The 17,731-nt window shown below is 36.5% G+C and overlaps 2 protein-coding genes across 4 annotated transcripts in view; one reads left to right on the forward strand and one right to left on the reverse strand.

Annotated features, from left to right (window-relative positions):
* Window positions 1-17,731, reverse strand: part of LOC127870885 (uncharacterized) — a 385,033-nt gene that overhangs the window by 99,261 nt on the left and 268,041 nt on the right. The gene's annotated exons all lie outside the window — the stretch shown is intronic.
* The window catches only part of LOC127870876 (leucine-rich repeat-containing protein 14-like), a 40,801-nt gene that overhangs the window by 21,318 nt on the left and 1,752 nt on the right, over window positions 1-17,731 (forward strand). The window contains exon 7 of one of the 3 annotated variants that reach the window (XR_008044962.1): window positions 6,666-7,076. The gene's annotated coding sequence lies outside the window, so the exon portion shown is untranslated. Of the gene's footprint in view, window positions 1-6,665; window positions 7,092-17,731 lie in introns of those variants that run through there. The other 2 variants (XR_008044963.1, XR_008044961.1) reach the window with 2 other exon arrangements.

Here is a 17,731-nt window from a genome sequence, read left to right on the forward strand (position 1 = left end):
CATTAACACTTGAGTAAGGCCTGTCACTTTCACTGTCACTTTAACATAAATTGACTGCATTAATACACAGCCTGCCGAAAGGTCGAAAGACTAATTGTTTTAACAAACAACATTCCAAAATGCATCGAAAATTTGCAGAATTAACTGAATTATTCAAGCCTGTATCTAGATCTGGTGATGTTGAGTAATAAAGATAATAAAGACAAGACTCAAAATGACTTTTCATTTTTATTTGATCCTGTACTAATAATCGATTGATCTTTGCATTTCAAACTACAAAATGTACATGTACAGTTCAGTATTCCGGAACGTGATTTACGAATGTTCAGATGGAAAACTCTCGTCTTGATTTGACGTCAATTGCATCATAACTTTAAATAGCAACATTACCGGATGTTTACTCGACAGTTTAGAAAAAAAAAATAACCGCATGTGTTCGTGCAATTCTGTAATACTTTAAACGTCATTTTAAGCATTTAAATAGCAAAATTAATCGTGCCTCGAAAAAGGCGTATATATCAGGTAGAGAGTATTATGCCACACGGTGACGGCTTTAGTTAGACCACTTAGCAGGTATTAAGATGATAAAAACAAGGTAAATGTTCGTATCATTTTTTCTTTGAAAACGCCTAATCGGATATCTCGAACTCTCGTTATGTCGATATTTTTTTTTGTTCCCGCCGACTTCGAGATAACGAAAGTGGACTGTATATGTTCTTTGCCAAAGGCAGAATGCTGGATTGCCAATAAACTATTGATTGATTGTCCAATATTCATGAAACTTGGTAAGAACATTTGTCCCAATGATATTGAGTTTGCAAATGGATCACAAAATTTTCGAAAAATGATTCACTAGGTCTAATTTATACAAAAACTATCATAAACTGTGAAGGTCACATTTATTATCCAATATGCATGAAAAGTGGAAAGAACATCTATCCCAATGATATCTGGGCTGATTAAGAAACTGGCTGACATAGGGTCAAAAACTAGGTTACTAGGTGATATAAAAGAAAAAGCTTTTGAACAATCTAGAGGCCACATTTATTGCCCTGTCTTCATGAAACTTAAGAGATTATGAGATTATTTGTAGAAATGATATGTCAGTTGAGTCAGAAGCTGGGTTAATAGGGAAATTACAATAGGTCAGGAGGTCAAATTAAAGAAAAATCTTGTGAATGTTTATATTTATTGCAAAATCTTTACAACACTAGGTCAGAAATGATATCTCACTATAGTTTTAAACTGGTTCATGGGGGTGGGGTAAAAATCTAGTCAATTTAAGGAAATGCTAGTTAGCGCTACAAGTCACATCGACAAATCTTCATAAAGCTTGGTCAAAACATTTGTCTAAGTGTTATATTGGTTGAGTTGAAATGAGAACAAATCAATTAAAAAGCTTGTGAACACTCTAGAGGACACATTTATTGGACAATCATCATTCACATGCTCAGAATAGTTGTTCTAATGATATCTTACACACAAAAAATGAAATGATATTTTGGCCAATTTTTTTTTTGGTTCTTGATACATCATAAAAGCTTATGCAAACAATTCAGCTACTTTGGGTATAAGTTGAGAGGCATATGGCCTTTGACCCTCTTGTTTAAAATAAGTATTACATAAAGTGTAAAATTGTATAGGGTGATTATAAGGGAAGATTTTTAAGCTCACCTGAGCACATGGTAACATTTGCATGAAAAACATGGCTGCCAAGGGGTGGGGCATTTTTCCTTATATGGCTATAGTAAAATCTTGTTAACACTCTAGAGGCCACATTTATTGTCCGATCTTCATGAAACTTGGTCAGAAGATGAATTCCAATAATATCTTGGACGAGTTTAAAAATGATGCCGGTTGGTTGAAAAACATGGCCACCATGGTGTGGCATTTTTCCTTATATGGCTATAGTAAAACCTTGTTAACACTCTAGAGGCCACATTTATTTTCCGATCTTCATAAAACTTGGTCAGAAGATTTTCCCCAATGAAACCATGGATGAGTTAGAAAATGGATTTGGTTGCTTTAAAAACATGGCCACCAGGGGGCGGGGCATTTTTCCTTATATGGCTATAGTAAAACCTTGTTAACATTCTAGAGGCTACACTTATTTTCCGGTCTTCACGAAACTTGGTCAGTAGATTTTTTCCAAATGATATCTTGGATGAGTTCGAAAATGGTTTTGGTTGCTTTAATAACATGGCCACCAGGGGGCGGGGCATTTTTCCTTATATGGCTATAGTAAAACCTTGTTAAAACTCTAGAGGCCACATTTATTTTCCGATCTTCATGAAACTTGGTCAGAAAATTTGTCCCAACGATATCTTAGATTTGCTTGAAAATGGTTTCGGTTGCTTAAAAAACATGGCCACCAGGGGGCAGGGCATTTTTCCCTATATGGCTATATATGGCTTTAGTAAAACCTTGTTAACACTCTAGAGGCCACATTTATTGTCCAATCTTCATGAAATTTGGTCAGAAGATTGGTCTCAATGATATCTTGGATGAGTTCGAAAATGGTTACGTTTGCCTGAAAAACATGTCTGCCAAGGGGCAGGGCACTTTTCCTTATATGGCTATATATGGCTATAGTAAAATCTTGTTAACACTCTAGTGACCACATTTATTGTCAGATCTTCATGCCACTTGGTCAGAAGATTTGTCCCAATGATATCTTTGACAAGTTCGAAAATGGTTCTAGATGTTTGATAAACATGGCCTCCAGGGGGCGGGGCATTTTTGCTCACATGGCTATATATGGCTTTAGTAAAACCTTATTAACACTCTAGAGGCCAAATTTATTGTCCGATCATCATGAAACTTGGTCAGATGATTTGTCCCAATGATATCTTGGATGAGTTCGAAAATTGTTTCGGTTGCTGAAAAACATGGCCGTCAAGTGGGCGTGGCATTTTCCTTATATGGCCATAGTAAAACCTTGTTAACACTCTAGAAGCCATATTTATTATCCGATCATCATGAGACTCGGTCAAAAGATTTGTCCCAATAATATATTGGAAAAGTTCAAAAATGGTTCCAGATGCTTGAAAAACATGGCAAACAGGGGGCGGAGCATTTTTCCTTATATGGACTTATGAATCTTCATCTTATTTTCTCAGAATATTTGTTTTAATGATATTTTGGATGTGTATGAAAATGGTTCTGGTCTGTTGAAAAACGTGGCTTCCAGGCTGTTCACTTTTCATGAAAGTTTGTAATAACATTTTGTTCTAATGGCATCTTGGGCTGCAAAGGACAGGTCAGTTCCTTTGAATCTCAGGTGAGCAATTTTGGGCCTTTCAGGCCCTCATGTTTAGTTAATTTCTTTCCTGCATTGAACCATAACACTTGCAGAGGGAATAAGCAGGTTCAGCACCGTTCTCTTTTTTGCTTACCCCTGCTTTCCCTCTGCATTTAAAATAAGTTAAAAAAAGTTGTTTTAGTTAAGATTTTTTTTTTGTGAAATCTCAAATGTGAAGGTTATTCTTTGAAACCTTAGTATAAAGTGTTTTATTTCGATTCCTTGGATTTTGCAAATTTAGTCAACATGTCACCAGACTAATCCTGCTTTCTTCTGGGCCCAATTTTAACAGCACCCTGTTCCTTTTATGGACCTAAATATATCCCTATAAGATTCTACAGAACATGGATTCCATCACATGAGCTGTGTTTAGGAAACATGGCTTAATACATGTGAGTAAAGTGTCATCCCAGTTAAGACTGTGCAGTCTGCACAGGCTCATCAGGGATGACCCTTTCTGCATTTTAAGTTTTTTTTTGTGACAAATAAGACTCTTCTTTGCAAAAAACCCCATTTAAAATGAAAGTGTCGTCCAAGATAAATCTATGCAGAATGCACAGGCTAATCTGAGTAGACACTTTACGCATATGCATTACGCCCAGTTTTGTCAGAATAAGGCTCACATATAAATCACAAATGTCAAACATGCATTTTTGTAGTAAATGGTTTTAAAAGCTCAACATGTGATATTCTCAAGTGATAATTAGTTAATTTTGCAAATAAATTAAAACTTTGGTTAGATTTGTAGAAGCAGCTATTGACAGATTGCGGAGTTTTGATTGACAACTGTATCTGACAAATCCAAATTATTAATTTACTGTCAATTACATCATTGGTAACTGATATGATCCCATACATACTGGATCCTGTTGGACAATTAGAATTTAAGAAACAAACTAAAAGTGGTTTAACAGCATTGCCTGGGGACGTAGTTAAGAGCTTAATGTTGAGGCATGGCCTTGTGATATTTCTTTTACATGGTGGAGTATCAAAGGAGTTCACAAGGGTTTGACACTCGGGCCGGACAGAATATTAGCGTACCGTTAAGAACTTTATTTATGCACATATCTTTAGTTATTGAATTACATTTGCAAAAATCTTGCATTTTGTGCCGATAACTTTCGATTTAAAAATAAATGATGGAGTACATCTGAAATTGGTACCAAAATTTCATATTGCGTGCAGCATAACAGTGTACATGATTGCATTACACATCAAATTTTTGGCCAAGAACATAGTCTTATTAAATAAAGTAATTCTGATGTATTACATATTGCCATAGGCAGCATAAAAATTGTCTTTTAAGCACTAGTTTGAATTCTGAAGATAAAAATTTATTTAAATAAAAGCACCGCATACCGGTGTGATTACATCCATTAACATTCTATTATGAAACCCTCAAAGTCACGTGATCCTGCACCCTGTTAAGCTCCTCATACTTTCAATGGCCAGGATTTCTAGTGACTGTTGACTTAAGAATTGGACAAAATAATTTTGATAATGTTTTTGTTTGTTGTTGTTGGGTCTTTTGCTGTCTGATGCTTTAACATTACATAGGCTTTCTTGCAAAAATGGTTTGGCACATTTTTAAAGCATGTGCATTTCTAATTTTTTTCTGATTTCTTAAACTAAGTAAGTTTTTTTACTGTTTTATACCATGGTATCTATGTATTATTTCATGCACATGTAATTTTGTCTCTCAATTATTTAATGCACATTTACTTTTCTCTCTATGTGTCTTTTTTTGTCGGTTTATTTCACCAGTATAACTAAAATGTATGATTCTCTCAGAAAAAAAAGCTTACCCACTGCTGAGGGCTGTTATATTGGTAATAAATGATCATCATTATTGTTCTAACAGTCAAAAACATATTGTATAGAAGTAATTTATTTCAGTTACTTCATGGACTAAGTTTGAAGTTTAACTCAATCGATTCCGAAGAGCTGTCCAAGCTGTGTCCACTCCTACGAACTCTCACAAACCTCACCATCCTGGATCTCTCGGGTAACATGATCAACCTGTCTGTAGCGGCCAGCGATGCTTGCGTTAACTTCACAGACACTTTAGGCTCACTAGGTCATTTAGTGAGACTCGATTTAAGTAACAATATTGTACGCGGCAACCTTCGGAGAGTGTTGTCTGCAGTTGTTCAGCCACTGCAGTATTTATCACTCGAAGGCTGCGGCTTATCGCCAGTTGACATTGCCTATCTTTCCGTATCTCACCATTCTGCATCTGTTTGTGAACTCCTTCTCAGTAATAACAATTTACGACAGAGCCTGTCTTCTCTGATGGCATTACTTAGGAACCTAAAAACCAGCCTTAAGCTTATCCAGCTCGAGAACTGCAGTTTTTCCGATGAAAACTGCAGCATGTTGTCAGAATCCATGAAGAGACTTACCTCGGTAGTGTACCTAGATCTACAGGATAATCTCTTCTCTCGAAACAATGTATACCAGCTTGGGGTGTCCCTAGCGTGTCTGGAGACTCTGCAGTACCTTAGGGTGTCTTACCCGACTTACAGTTACCATGACGACCCTGAAGTGCAGAACCAGTCGCAGAAGGAGTTTGTGGTCATGCTGGGTGAGCTTATATACCGAGAGAAGCAGCGGCTGCACCAGAATGAGAAAACATTGAGTGTGATATTTTGTCATTTGCCTCATGTGCATGTACAAATATAATTGTATTTGTAGTGATTTATTATTTCCTGACCTTTTCAAAAGAGCCACATTGTGGGAAAACTAGGCTTTATAAATGTGCATAAAATTCCATCCCAGACTTGCCTGTGCAGTCTGCACAGGCTAATCAGGGAAGACACTTTCCACCTAAACAGGATATTTGTTTGGAAGATGCTTCCTTTAAATGAAAAATTTCATAAAAGCGGAAATCGTCGTCTCTCATAACCCTGTGAGGACAGCACAGGCTAATCAGCACATTATTTTACCCACGTGCAGTCCGCCAAATTTGTGCAGTAGAAGGCTTAATAGTATTTAAAGTGATTTGTTTTCAAATGTTTGGGCTTATACTTGTTTTTATGCCCCCGGATCTAATGAACGGGGGTATATTGTTTTTGGCCTGTCTGTCTGTGTGTGTGTCTGTCTGTCCGTCCGTCCGTCCGTCTGCCGTCTGTCTGTCTGTCTGTCTGTCTGTCTGTCTGTCTGTCTGTCTGTCTGTCTGTCTGTCTGTCTGTCTGTCTGTCTGTCTGTCTGTCTGTCTTTCTGTCTGTCTGTCTGTGTTTCACAAAACTTTAACCTTGGTCATAACTTTTGCATTATTGATTATAGCAACTTGATATTTGTCATGCATGTGTATCTCATGGAGCTGCACATTTTGAGTGGTGAAAGGTCAAAGTCATCCTTTAAGGTCAAAGGTCAACAACATAAATTCAAAGCGGCGCATTAGGGGGCATTGTGTTTGTGACAAACACATCTCTTGTTGCTTAATAAAAAATGCTTACATTCTATTTAAATCCTTTGTTAATAGGTTCAAGTTGTAAAGGTTTTATTGCCTATCCTAAGATACTGATGATCAGCAAACAGCATAAAACCTGAACTGCCATTGAGTTACTCATAGGCTGTTCTAGTTTTATGCTGGTTGCATACAGCCGTTTCAAATTTTCTTTTTAGTGGGAAAGGGTTAAGATAATGATGTCTGCAAGTACTAGTAATTTGATTTACAAATCCCAATGTTTAATGAGATAACCCAACACAATGAAAGCTTCAGTCAAGTATGATCAACCGTTTAGATTACTTTAAGGCAGTGTAAGCCCAGAAGGTGATGGTCCATATAATGGTGCAATATTTTAATCATTATGTACCCAAACAGAGGCTTGCTTGTATATGAAATTGTTGTGCTCTTCTCATATGATGTTAAAATCTTCATGGTTGAAATCCTTCAGACTTTGCATGACTTTGTCTATAGTTATCAGGCTTGACATATCTTATATTTGCTGACATGTCCAGTTTTTACAAAGCTTTTGTGACTGTTGTCTGTACATGCTGTGGGACAAAATTGTCAATGCAGATTTTGCCATCACTGGTTATTTTTATAAAGTATTTTGGACAAAGAATCACCCTTTTTTAAGCTGTCATCTCTTTTATTCACAATTCTTACATAATATTTAATTATTTTGCTATTGATAAAGAACACTATAATTTTTAGCTGGGCTGTTTTCAGAGAAAACCTGAGGTATTGTCATAGCCAGTCGTCGTGTCGTGCCGTCCGCCGTCCACGTTGTGCTGAAACCGTAACATTGGTTCAAAAATCAAAGTGCTGCCACCTACAACTTTGAAACTTCATATGTAGATGCACCTTGATGACTTCTACATGCCAAACCCATTTTTCGGTCACAAGGTCAAAGGTCAAGGTCACTGTGACCTCTAAAAACAAACACATTCTTACAAGCATTCATTTATTTAAAACTGCAACCGCAGCCGAGCATTGGCACCCTTCATGGGGTGTGCTGTTGTTGAAATTGTCTTCATTAACAAAGCAGAATGAAGTATTTAACTTAAGCACAGAATGTTCTCATTTCAATTAAGACATTATTCAAACTAAGCACACAGTTAACTACATTCCAAATCAGGAGTTTAAATATAATTATCATAATATATCTTATAAAAATAGTCTTAAAAGAAATGAACACAATTTATTTCATTAGAATTGTATTGATTTATTATGCTCCCCCAAAATTTATTTTGGGGAGATCATACAGTCGCCGCTTCGTCTGTCCGTCCGTCCGTCCGTGCACAATTTTGTATGGGCTATTTCTCAGCAACTAATGACTGGAATTCAATGAAACTTTATGGGAAGCTTCACTACCAAGAGGAGATGTGCATATTATCAGCGGGTTCTGGTTGGATGATTTTTCACAGAGTTATGGCCCTTTGAAATTTTCCATTAACTGTACATATAGTGCTATTCTTGTCCAGGCTATTTCTCAGCAACTAATGACTGGAATTCGATGAAACTTTATGGGAAGCTTCACTACCAAAAGGAGATGTGCATATTATCAGCAGGTTCTGGTGGGATGATTTTTCACAGAGTTATGGCCCTTTGAAATTTTCCATTAACTGTACATATAGTGCAATTCTTGTCCGGGCTGTTTCTCAGTAACTAATGACCGGAATTCAATGAAACTTTATGTGAAGCTTCACTACCAAGAGGAGATGTGCATATTATCAACGGGTTCTGGTCGGATGAGTTTTCACAGAATAATTGCCCTTTGAAATTTTCCATTAACTGTACATATAGTGCAATTCTTGTCCGGGCTATTTCTCAGCAACTAATGACGGGAATTCAATGAAACTTTATGTGAAGCTTCACTACCAAGAGAAGATGTGGATATTATCAACGGGTTCTGGTCGGATGAGTTTTCACAGAGTAATGGCCTTTTAAAATTTTCCATTAACTGTACATATAGTGCAATTCTTGTCCGGGCTATTTCTCAGCAACTAATGACCGGAATTCAATGAAACTTTATGGGAAGCTTCACTACCAAGAGGAGATGTGCATATTATCAGCGGGTTCTGGTCGGATGAGTTTTCACAGAGTTATGGCCCTTTGAAATTTTCTATAAAAAAATTATTGTCCCCCCAACTACTGTGCCCTCAAGACGTTTCCTTTTATCTGAATATATAGTGCAATAAAAAAAAAACTTTGGGGAGCATCACCCGTCTCCGTCGGTTTCTTGTTATCTGATTGCTGGGGGCGTAAATATTTTCCCCTATTCCCCCCAATCCGCCCACAAATAAACAAGCAAAACAAAAAACAAATGGGCTGTGAACCATGAAAAGGGGTTTAATACATGTGCGTAAAGTGTCATCTCAGATAAGCCTAATTAGGCTAATCAGGGACAACACTTTATGCTTTTATGATATTTTTGGTTTAAAGAAAGTTTCTTGTTAAGGTGGAAAGTGTCGTTCCTGATTAGCCTGTGTGGACTGCACAGGCTAATCTGGGACAACACTTGGCACATGCATTAAACCCCTTTTTCTCAGAGCGTGCCTCAAATATATGTGCTCAATAGAAATAGGTTGGGTTGGTGGTAATTACAAACACACTGTTCTATCTATTAGCTTAAATATTAAATTCGTGGAAGTGTTTGCTCACACTTCAGAACTTCTAAATATCTGGATGACTGGATGTTTCTTTATGTCACTTACTCCCATAACCAAATGCTGTGTTTTGTACAGGTCTTGTCCTTTCTGCCCATGGTCAAGGTCATAATTCAAACTGTCTTGATCATTATCCCAAGTTCAATAGAAACCGTTTCTAGTATATGTTAACAATAAGCATGGCATGTATCCATTATTTATTTTAACCAATGAAATTCATAAATATACATGTGATTATTTGAGACAGTATATATTTAAAAGACTATTGTATTCTGTGACTCAGGATAAATTTGTATTTTTTAAGACTACAGGTACATGAGCTTGATTTGAATACATATACATGAGTTTGATGTGATATTGTTAAAGAAGAACAACCGCTGTAAATTTACATAGTTTGTAATTGTTTAAGATGCTTGTTGTAATTTTAAAAAATAAATATTTATTGCGCAGTGGTCTCTGTTTAAATATATTTATGCCCCCCTTCGAAGAAGAGGGGGTATATTGTTTTGCACATGTCTGTCCGTATGTCCGCCCACCAGATGGTTTCCGGATGATAACTCAAGAACGCTTAGGCCTAGGATCATGAAACTTGATAGGTATATTGATCATGACTCGCAGATGACCCCTATTGATTTTGAGGCCACTAGGTCAAAGGTCAAGGTCACGGTGACCCGAAATAGTAAAATGGTTTCCGGATGATAACTCAAGAATGCTTATGCATAGGATCATGAAATTCATAGGTACATTGATCATGACTCGCAGATGACCCCTATTGATTTTCAGGTCACTAGGTCAAAGGTCAAGGTTACGGTGACCCGAAATAGATAAATGGTTTCCGGATGATAACTCAAGAACGCTTATGCCTAGGATCATGAAACTTCATAGGTACTTTGATCATGACTCGCAGATGACCCTTATTGATTTTCAGGTCACTAGGTCAAAGGTCAAGGTCAAGGTGACCAGAAATAGTAAAATGGTTTCCGGATGATAAGTCAAGAACGCTTATGCCTAGAATGATTTTCAGGTCATGAGGTAAAAGGTCAAGGTTATTTGAAAAAAAGTTATGAGCTATTGTCATCACCTTGGCGTCTGCGTCCGGTTAAGTTTTGTGTTTAGGTCCACTTTTCTCATAAAGTATCAAAGCTATTGCATTAAAACTTGGTACACTTACTTACTATCATTAGGGGACTGGGCAGGCAAAGTTAGATAACTCTGGCGTGCATTTTGACAGAATAATGTGCCTTTTTTATACTTAGAAAATTGAAAATTTGGTTAAGAAAAAAGTATACTTTTTGCGATTGGAAATATAGCAGAATATCGGCTATAAAATCAGGCCAAAAAGAAAACCTGCCTAGGATCATGAAACTTCATAGGTACATTGGTCATGACTGGCAGAAGACCCCTATTGATTTTCAGGTCACTAGGTCAAAGGTCAAGGTCACAGTGACTCGAAACAGTAAAACGGTTTCCGGGTGATAACTCAAGAACGCTTATGCCTAGGATCATGAAACTTCATAGGTACATTTATCATGACTTGCAGATGACGCCTATTGAATTTCAGGTCACTAGGTCAAAGGTCAAGGGCACAGTGACAAAAAACGTATTCACACAATGGCTGCCACTACAACTGACAGCCCATATTTCCATATTATTATTAGTTTAAGCAAATAGAAATTGTTATCATCTATTCAGAAGATCAGATGATGAATATTCATTAATGATGAATTTCAAAGACACATATCCAGTTAAAAATACAAATAGACTGTTGTCATCTTCATCAACTTTATTTGAGAAAAAGAGCCATAGAGATTTCAAAACAATCTGTGAATTTATCACAAACTTAAAAGTACCAAAACAACATACATTTATACCATCTGAAACATCCCAAACACTCTGTGCTTATATACCACCTTAAAAATTTCACAAACACATAATTTGCGTGAGTTAGCCTTAGAGACATTTTTTTGAATGGATACCACTGTACCAAAACACTGGTTTAAAGCACACTTATGGCAAGCGAAATGCACATTAATTCCTTAAACCACGGTTTAACAGTTAACTATATAGTTAAGAGACTTTAAACCCGGGTTCGAAGTGCCCTTTGCACATTAATTCCTTAATCCCGGGTTCAAGACTTTGAACCGCGGTTTAAAGTCTCTTAACTATATAGTTAAGAAACGACCAATGAAATCTTGACATTTGCCTTCTAATTGTGGTTTAAGCTCCGCTGATTGGTTGTCTCTGAATTATGTAGATAAGAGATGTGTATCTATCTTTAGACACACTTTGAACCGCGGTTCAAACTCTTGAACTTGGGTTCAAGGAATAAATGTGCAAACGGCACTTTGAACTCGGGTTCAAAGTCTCTTAACCCTATAGTTAACTGTTAAATAATTAATGTGCATTCCGCGCATCTTAACCCCAGTTTAAGACTTTGAACCCCAGTTTAAGACTTTGAACCGCAGTTCAAAGTCTCTTAACCCTATAGTTAAGAGAGGACCGGTTTAAAATCTTGAACTCGGGTTTAAGGAAATAATGTGCAAACGGCACTTTAAACTCGGGTTCAAAGTTTCTTAACTATATAATTAACTGTTAAATAATTAATGTGCATTTCGCGCCTCTTAACCGCAGTTTAAGAATTTGAACCACAGTTCAAAGTCTCTTAACCCTATAGTTAAGAGATGACCAATGAAGTCGCGGCATTTACCTTCTAATTGTGGTTTAAGCTCCACTGATTGGTTGTCTCAGATAACAGATTTGTATCTATTTTTAGACACTTTAAACCGCGGTTCAAAGTTTTGAACCCGGTTTTAAGGAATTAATGTGCAAACGGCACTTTGAACCCGGGTTCAAAGTCTCTTAACTATATAGTTAACTGTTAAACCGTGGTTTTAGGAATTAAGGTGCATTTCGCTTGCCAAACACAATACTTGTGAGCTTCAGAAACACTTTCTGCATAGTCACCAGACAGTCTCACAAGAGATTATAAACAAGTCATGTAAATGCATATCACCAAGAGATCCTAAAACATGTGTGAGCATGTGCACCACGCAAGAGATTCAACGATATCAATGTGCATGAAAACCACCTTAGAGAAATAAAATATAAATGTACATTGCCTGAGATAATCCAAAACATTAATGTATATGACTGTAGACTGCCTGAGAGATTGCAAAAAACAAATGTACATGGCGGTAGACTGCCTTAGAGAGTCAAAATACCAATGTACATAACTGTAGACTGCCTGTATAAAAGGTTAAAAATACAAATGAATTTGGCTGTAAACTGCCTTAGAGATTCCAAAATACAAATGTTTATGGCTGTAAACTGCCTTAGAGAGTCCAAAATACAAATGTTTATGGCTGTACACTGCCTTAGAGAGTCCAAAACCCCAATAGTAATGGCTGTAAACTGCCTTAGAGATTAAAAAATGCTAATGTACATGGCTGTAAAATTCCCTAGAGATTCCAAACTACAAATGTACATGACTGTAGACCACGTTGAAGATTCCAAAATACCTTCATATTTGGTATGCATGTGTACATGGACAAGGCCTTTCCATACGCACACAAATGCTGACCCCTTTGACCTTGACCTTGAACTTAGGGTCCGCGTTTAGGTTTCGAAATCTGCGTTTAGGTTTAAAAAAATGCTCATAACTTCTATGTCGCTTCAGATGTAACCTTCATATTTGGTATGCATGTGTATATGGATAAGGCCTTTCCATACGCACACAAATTTTGACCCCTTTGACCTTGAACTTAGGGTGTGCATTTAGGTTTCTTAATCTGCGTTTTGGTTTCGAAAAATGCTCAAAACTTCTATCAAAGCGTTTTTTGGGACATACGTCGTCCTATGGAGTCAGCTCTTGTTTGTATATATGTTCTTTGCCAAAGGCAGAATGCTGGATTGCCAATAAACTATTGATTGATTGTCCAATATTCATGAAACTTGGTAAGAACATTTGTCCCAATGATATTGAGTTTGCAAATGGATCACACAATTTTGAAAAATGATTCACTAGGTCTAATTTATACAAAAACTATCATAAACTGTGGAGGTCACATTTATTATCCAATATGCATGAAAAGTGGTAAGAACATCTATCCCAATGATATCTGGGCTGATAAAGAAACTGGCTGACATAGGGTCAAAAACTAGGTTACTAGGTGATATAAAAGAAAAAGCTTTTGAACAATCTAGAGGCCACATTTATTGCCCTATCTTCATGAAACTTAAGAGATTATGAGATTATTTGTAGAAATGATATCTCAGTTGAGTCAGAAGCTGGGTCAATAGGGAAATTACAATAGGTCAGGAGGTTAAATTAAAGAAAAATCTTGTGAATGTTTATATTTATTGCAAAATCTTTACAACACTAGGTCAGAAATGATATCTCACCATAGTTTTAAACTGGTTCATGGGAGAAGGGTAAAAATCTAGTCAATTTAAGGAAATGCTAGTTAGCGCTACAAGTCACATCGACAAATCTTCATAAAGCTTGGTCAGAACATTTGTCTAAGTGTTATATTGGTTGAGTTGAAATGAGAACAAATCAATTAAAAAGCTTGTGAACACTCTAGAGGACACTTTTATTGGACAATCATCATTCACATGCTCAGAAAAGTTGTTCTAATGATATCTTACACACAAAAAATGAAATGATATTTTGGCCAATTTTTTGGGGGGTTCTTGATACATCATAAAAGCTTATGCAAACAATTCAGCTACTTCGGGTATAAGTTGAGAGGCATATGGCCTTTGACCCTCTTGTTTAAAATAGATTTTTAAGCTCACCTGAGCACATGGTAACGTTTGAATGAAAAACTTGGCTGCCAAGGGGCGGGGCATTTTTCCTTATATGGCTATAGTAAAATCTTGTTAACACTCTAGAGGCCACATTTATTGTCCGATCTTCATGAAACTTGGTCAGAAGATGAATTCCAATAATATCTTGGACGAGTTTAAAAATGATGCCGGTTGGTTGAAAAACATTGCCACCATGGTGTGGCATTTTTCCTTATATGGCTATGGTAAAACCTTGTTAACACTCTAGAGACCACATTTATTTTCCGATCTTCATAAAACTTGGTCAGAAGATTTTCCCCAATGATACCATGGATGAGTTCGAAAATGGTTTTGGTTGCTTTAAAAACATGGCCACCAGGGGGCGGGGCATTTTTCCTTATATGGCTATAGTAAAACCTTGTTAACATTCCAGAGGCTACACTTATTTCCGATCTTCATGAAACTTGGTCAGTAGATTTTTTCCAAATGATATCTTGGATGAGTTCGAAAATGGTTTTAGTTGCTTTAATAAAATGGCCACCAGGGGGCGGGGCATTTTTCCTTATATGGCTTTACTAAAACCTTGTTAACACTCTAGAGGCCACATTTATTTTCCGATCTTCATGAAACTTGGTCAGAAAATTTGTCCCAATGATATCTTGGATTTGCTCGAAATGGTTTCGGTTGCTTAAAAAACATGGCCACCAGGGGGCAGGGCATTTTTCCCTATATGGCTATATATGGCTTTAGTAAAAGCTTGTTAACACTCTTTATTGTCCAATCTTCATGAAATTTGGTCAGAAGATTGGTCTCAATGATATCTTGGATGAGTTCGAAAATGGTTACGTTTGCCTGAAAAACATGTCTGCCAAGGGGCAGGGCATTTTTCCTTATATGGCTATAGTAAAATCTTGTTAACACTCTAGTGACCACATTTATTGTCCGATCTTCATGACACTTGGTCAGAAGATTTGTCCCAATGATATCTTTGACAATTTCGAAAATGGTTCTAGATGCTTGATAAACATGGCCTCCAGGGGGCGGAGCATTTTTGCTCGTATGGCTATATATGGCTTTAGTAAAACCTTATTAACACTCTAGAGGCCACATTTATTGTCCGATCATCATGAAACTTGGTCAGATGATTTGTCCCAATGATATCTTGGATGAATTCGAAAATTGTTCCGGTTGCTGAAAAACATGGCCGTCAAGTGGGCGTGGCATTTTCCTTATATGGCCATAGTAAAACCTTGTTAACACTCTAGAATCCATATTTATTCTCCGATCATCATGAAACTTTGTCAAAAGATTTGTCCCAATGATATATTGGAAAAGTTCCAAAATGGTTTCAGATGCTTGAAAAACATGGCAAACAGGGGGCGGAGCATTTTTCCTTATATGGACTTATGAATCTTAATCAAATTTTCTCAGAATATTTGTTTGAATGATATTTTGGATGTCTATGAAAATGGTTCTGGTCTGTTGAAAAACGTGGCTTCCAGGCTGTTTACTTTTCATGAAAGTTTGTAATAACATTTTGTTCTAATGGCATCTTGGGCTGCAAAGGACAGGTCAGTTCCTTTGAATCTCAGGTGAGCAATTTTGGGCCTTTCAGGTCCTCATGTTTAGTTAATTTCTTTCCTGAATTGAACCAAAACACTTGCAGAGGGAATAAGCAGGTTCGGCACCGTTCTCTTTTTTGCTACCCCTGCTTTCCCTCTGCATTTAAAATAAGTTAAAAAAAGTTGTTTTAGTTAAGATTTTTTTTAGTGAAATCTAAAATGTGAAGGTTATTCTGTGAAACCTTAGTATAAAGTGTTTTATTTCGATTCCTTGGATTTTGCAAATTTAGTCAACATGTCACCAGACTTATCCTGCTTTCCTCTGGGCCCAATTTTAACAGCACCCTGTTCCTTTTATGGACCTAAATATATTGCTTAAAGATTCTACAGATCATGGATGCCATCACATGAGCTGTGTTTAGGAAACAGGGCTTAATACATGTGAGTAAAGTGTCATCTCAGTTTAGACTGTGCAGTCTGCACAGGCTCATCAGGGATGACCCTTTCTGCATTTTAAGTTTTTTTTGTGACAAATAAGACTCTTCTTTGCAAAAAACCCCATTTAAAATGAAAGTGTCGTCCAAGATAAATCTTTGCAGACTGCACAGGCTAATCTGAGTAGACACTTTACGCATATGCATTACGCCCAGTTTTGTCAGAATAAGGCTCACATATAAATCACAAATGTCAAACATGCATTTTTGTAGTAAATGGTTTTAAAAGCTCAACATGTGATATTCTCAAGTGATAATTAGTTAATTTTGCAAATAAATTAAAACTTTGGTTAGATTTGTAGAAGCAGCTATTGACAGATTGCTGAGTTTTGATTGAGAACTGTATCTGACAAATCCAAATTATTAATTTACTGTCAATTACATCATTGTTAACTGATATGATCCCATACATACTGGATCCTGTTGGACAATTAGAATTTAAGAAACAAACTAAAAAATGGTTTAACAGCATTGCATCAGGAAGTAGTTAAGAGCTTAATGTTGAGGCATGGCCTTGTGATATTTCTTTTACATGGTGGAGTATCAAAGGAGTTCACAAGGGTTTTACACTCGGGCAATTTCATATTGCATGCAGCATAACAGTGTACATGATTGCATTACACATCAAATTTTGGGCCAAGAACATAGTCTTATTAAATAAAGTTATTCTGATGCATTACATATTGCCATAGGCAGCATAAAAATTGTCTTTTAAGCACTAGTTTAAATTCTTAAGATAAAAAGTTAATGAAATAAAAGCACCGTATACCGGTGTGGTTACATCCATAAACATTCAATTATGAAACCCACAAAGTCACGTGATCCTGCACCCTGTTAAGCTCCTCATTCTTTCAATGGCCAGGATTTCTAGTGACTGTTGACTTAAGAATTGAACAAAATAAGTTTGATAATGTTTTTGTTTGTTGTTAATGGGTCTTTTGCTGTCTGATGCTTAACATTACATAGGCTTTCTTGCAAAAATGGTTTAGCACATTTTTAAAGCATATGCATTTCTAATTTTTTGTCTGATTTCTTAAACTAAGTAAGTCTTTTTACTGTTTTATACCATGGTATCTATGTATTATTTCATTCATATGCAATTTTGTCTCTCTATTATTTAATGTACATTTAATTTTCTCTCTATGTGTCTTTTTTTGTCTGTTTATTTCACCAGTATAACTAAAATGTTTGTTTCTCAGAAAAAAAAACTTACCCACTGCTGAGTGCTGTTATATTGGTAATAAATGATCATCATTATTGTTCTACCAGTCAAAAACATAGTGTATAGAAGAAATTTATTTCAGTTACTTCATGGACTAAGTTTGAAGTTTAACTCAATCAATTCCGAAGAGCTGTCCAAGCTGTGTCCACTCCTACGAACTCTCACAAACCTCACCATCCTGGATCTCTCGGGTAACATGATCAACCTGTCTGTAGCGGCCAGCGATGCTTGCGTTAACTTCACAGAC

Source organism: Dreissena polymorpha, chromosome 3 (assembly GCF_020536995.1).
Source record: "Dreissena polymorpha isolate Duluth1 chromosome 3, UMN_Dpol_1.0, whole genome shotgun sequence".
NCBI lineage: Eukaryota > Metazoa > Mollusca > Bivalvia > Myida > Dreissenidae > Dreissena > Dreissena polymorpha.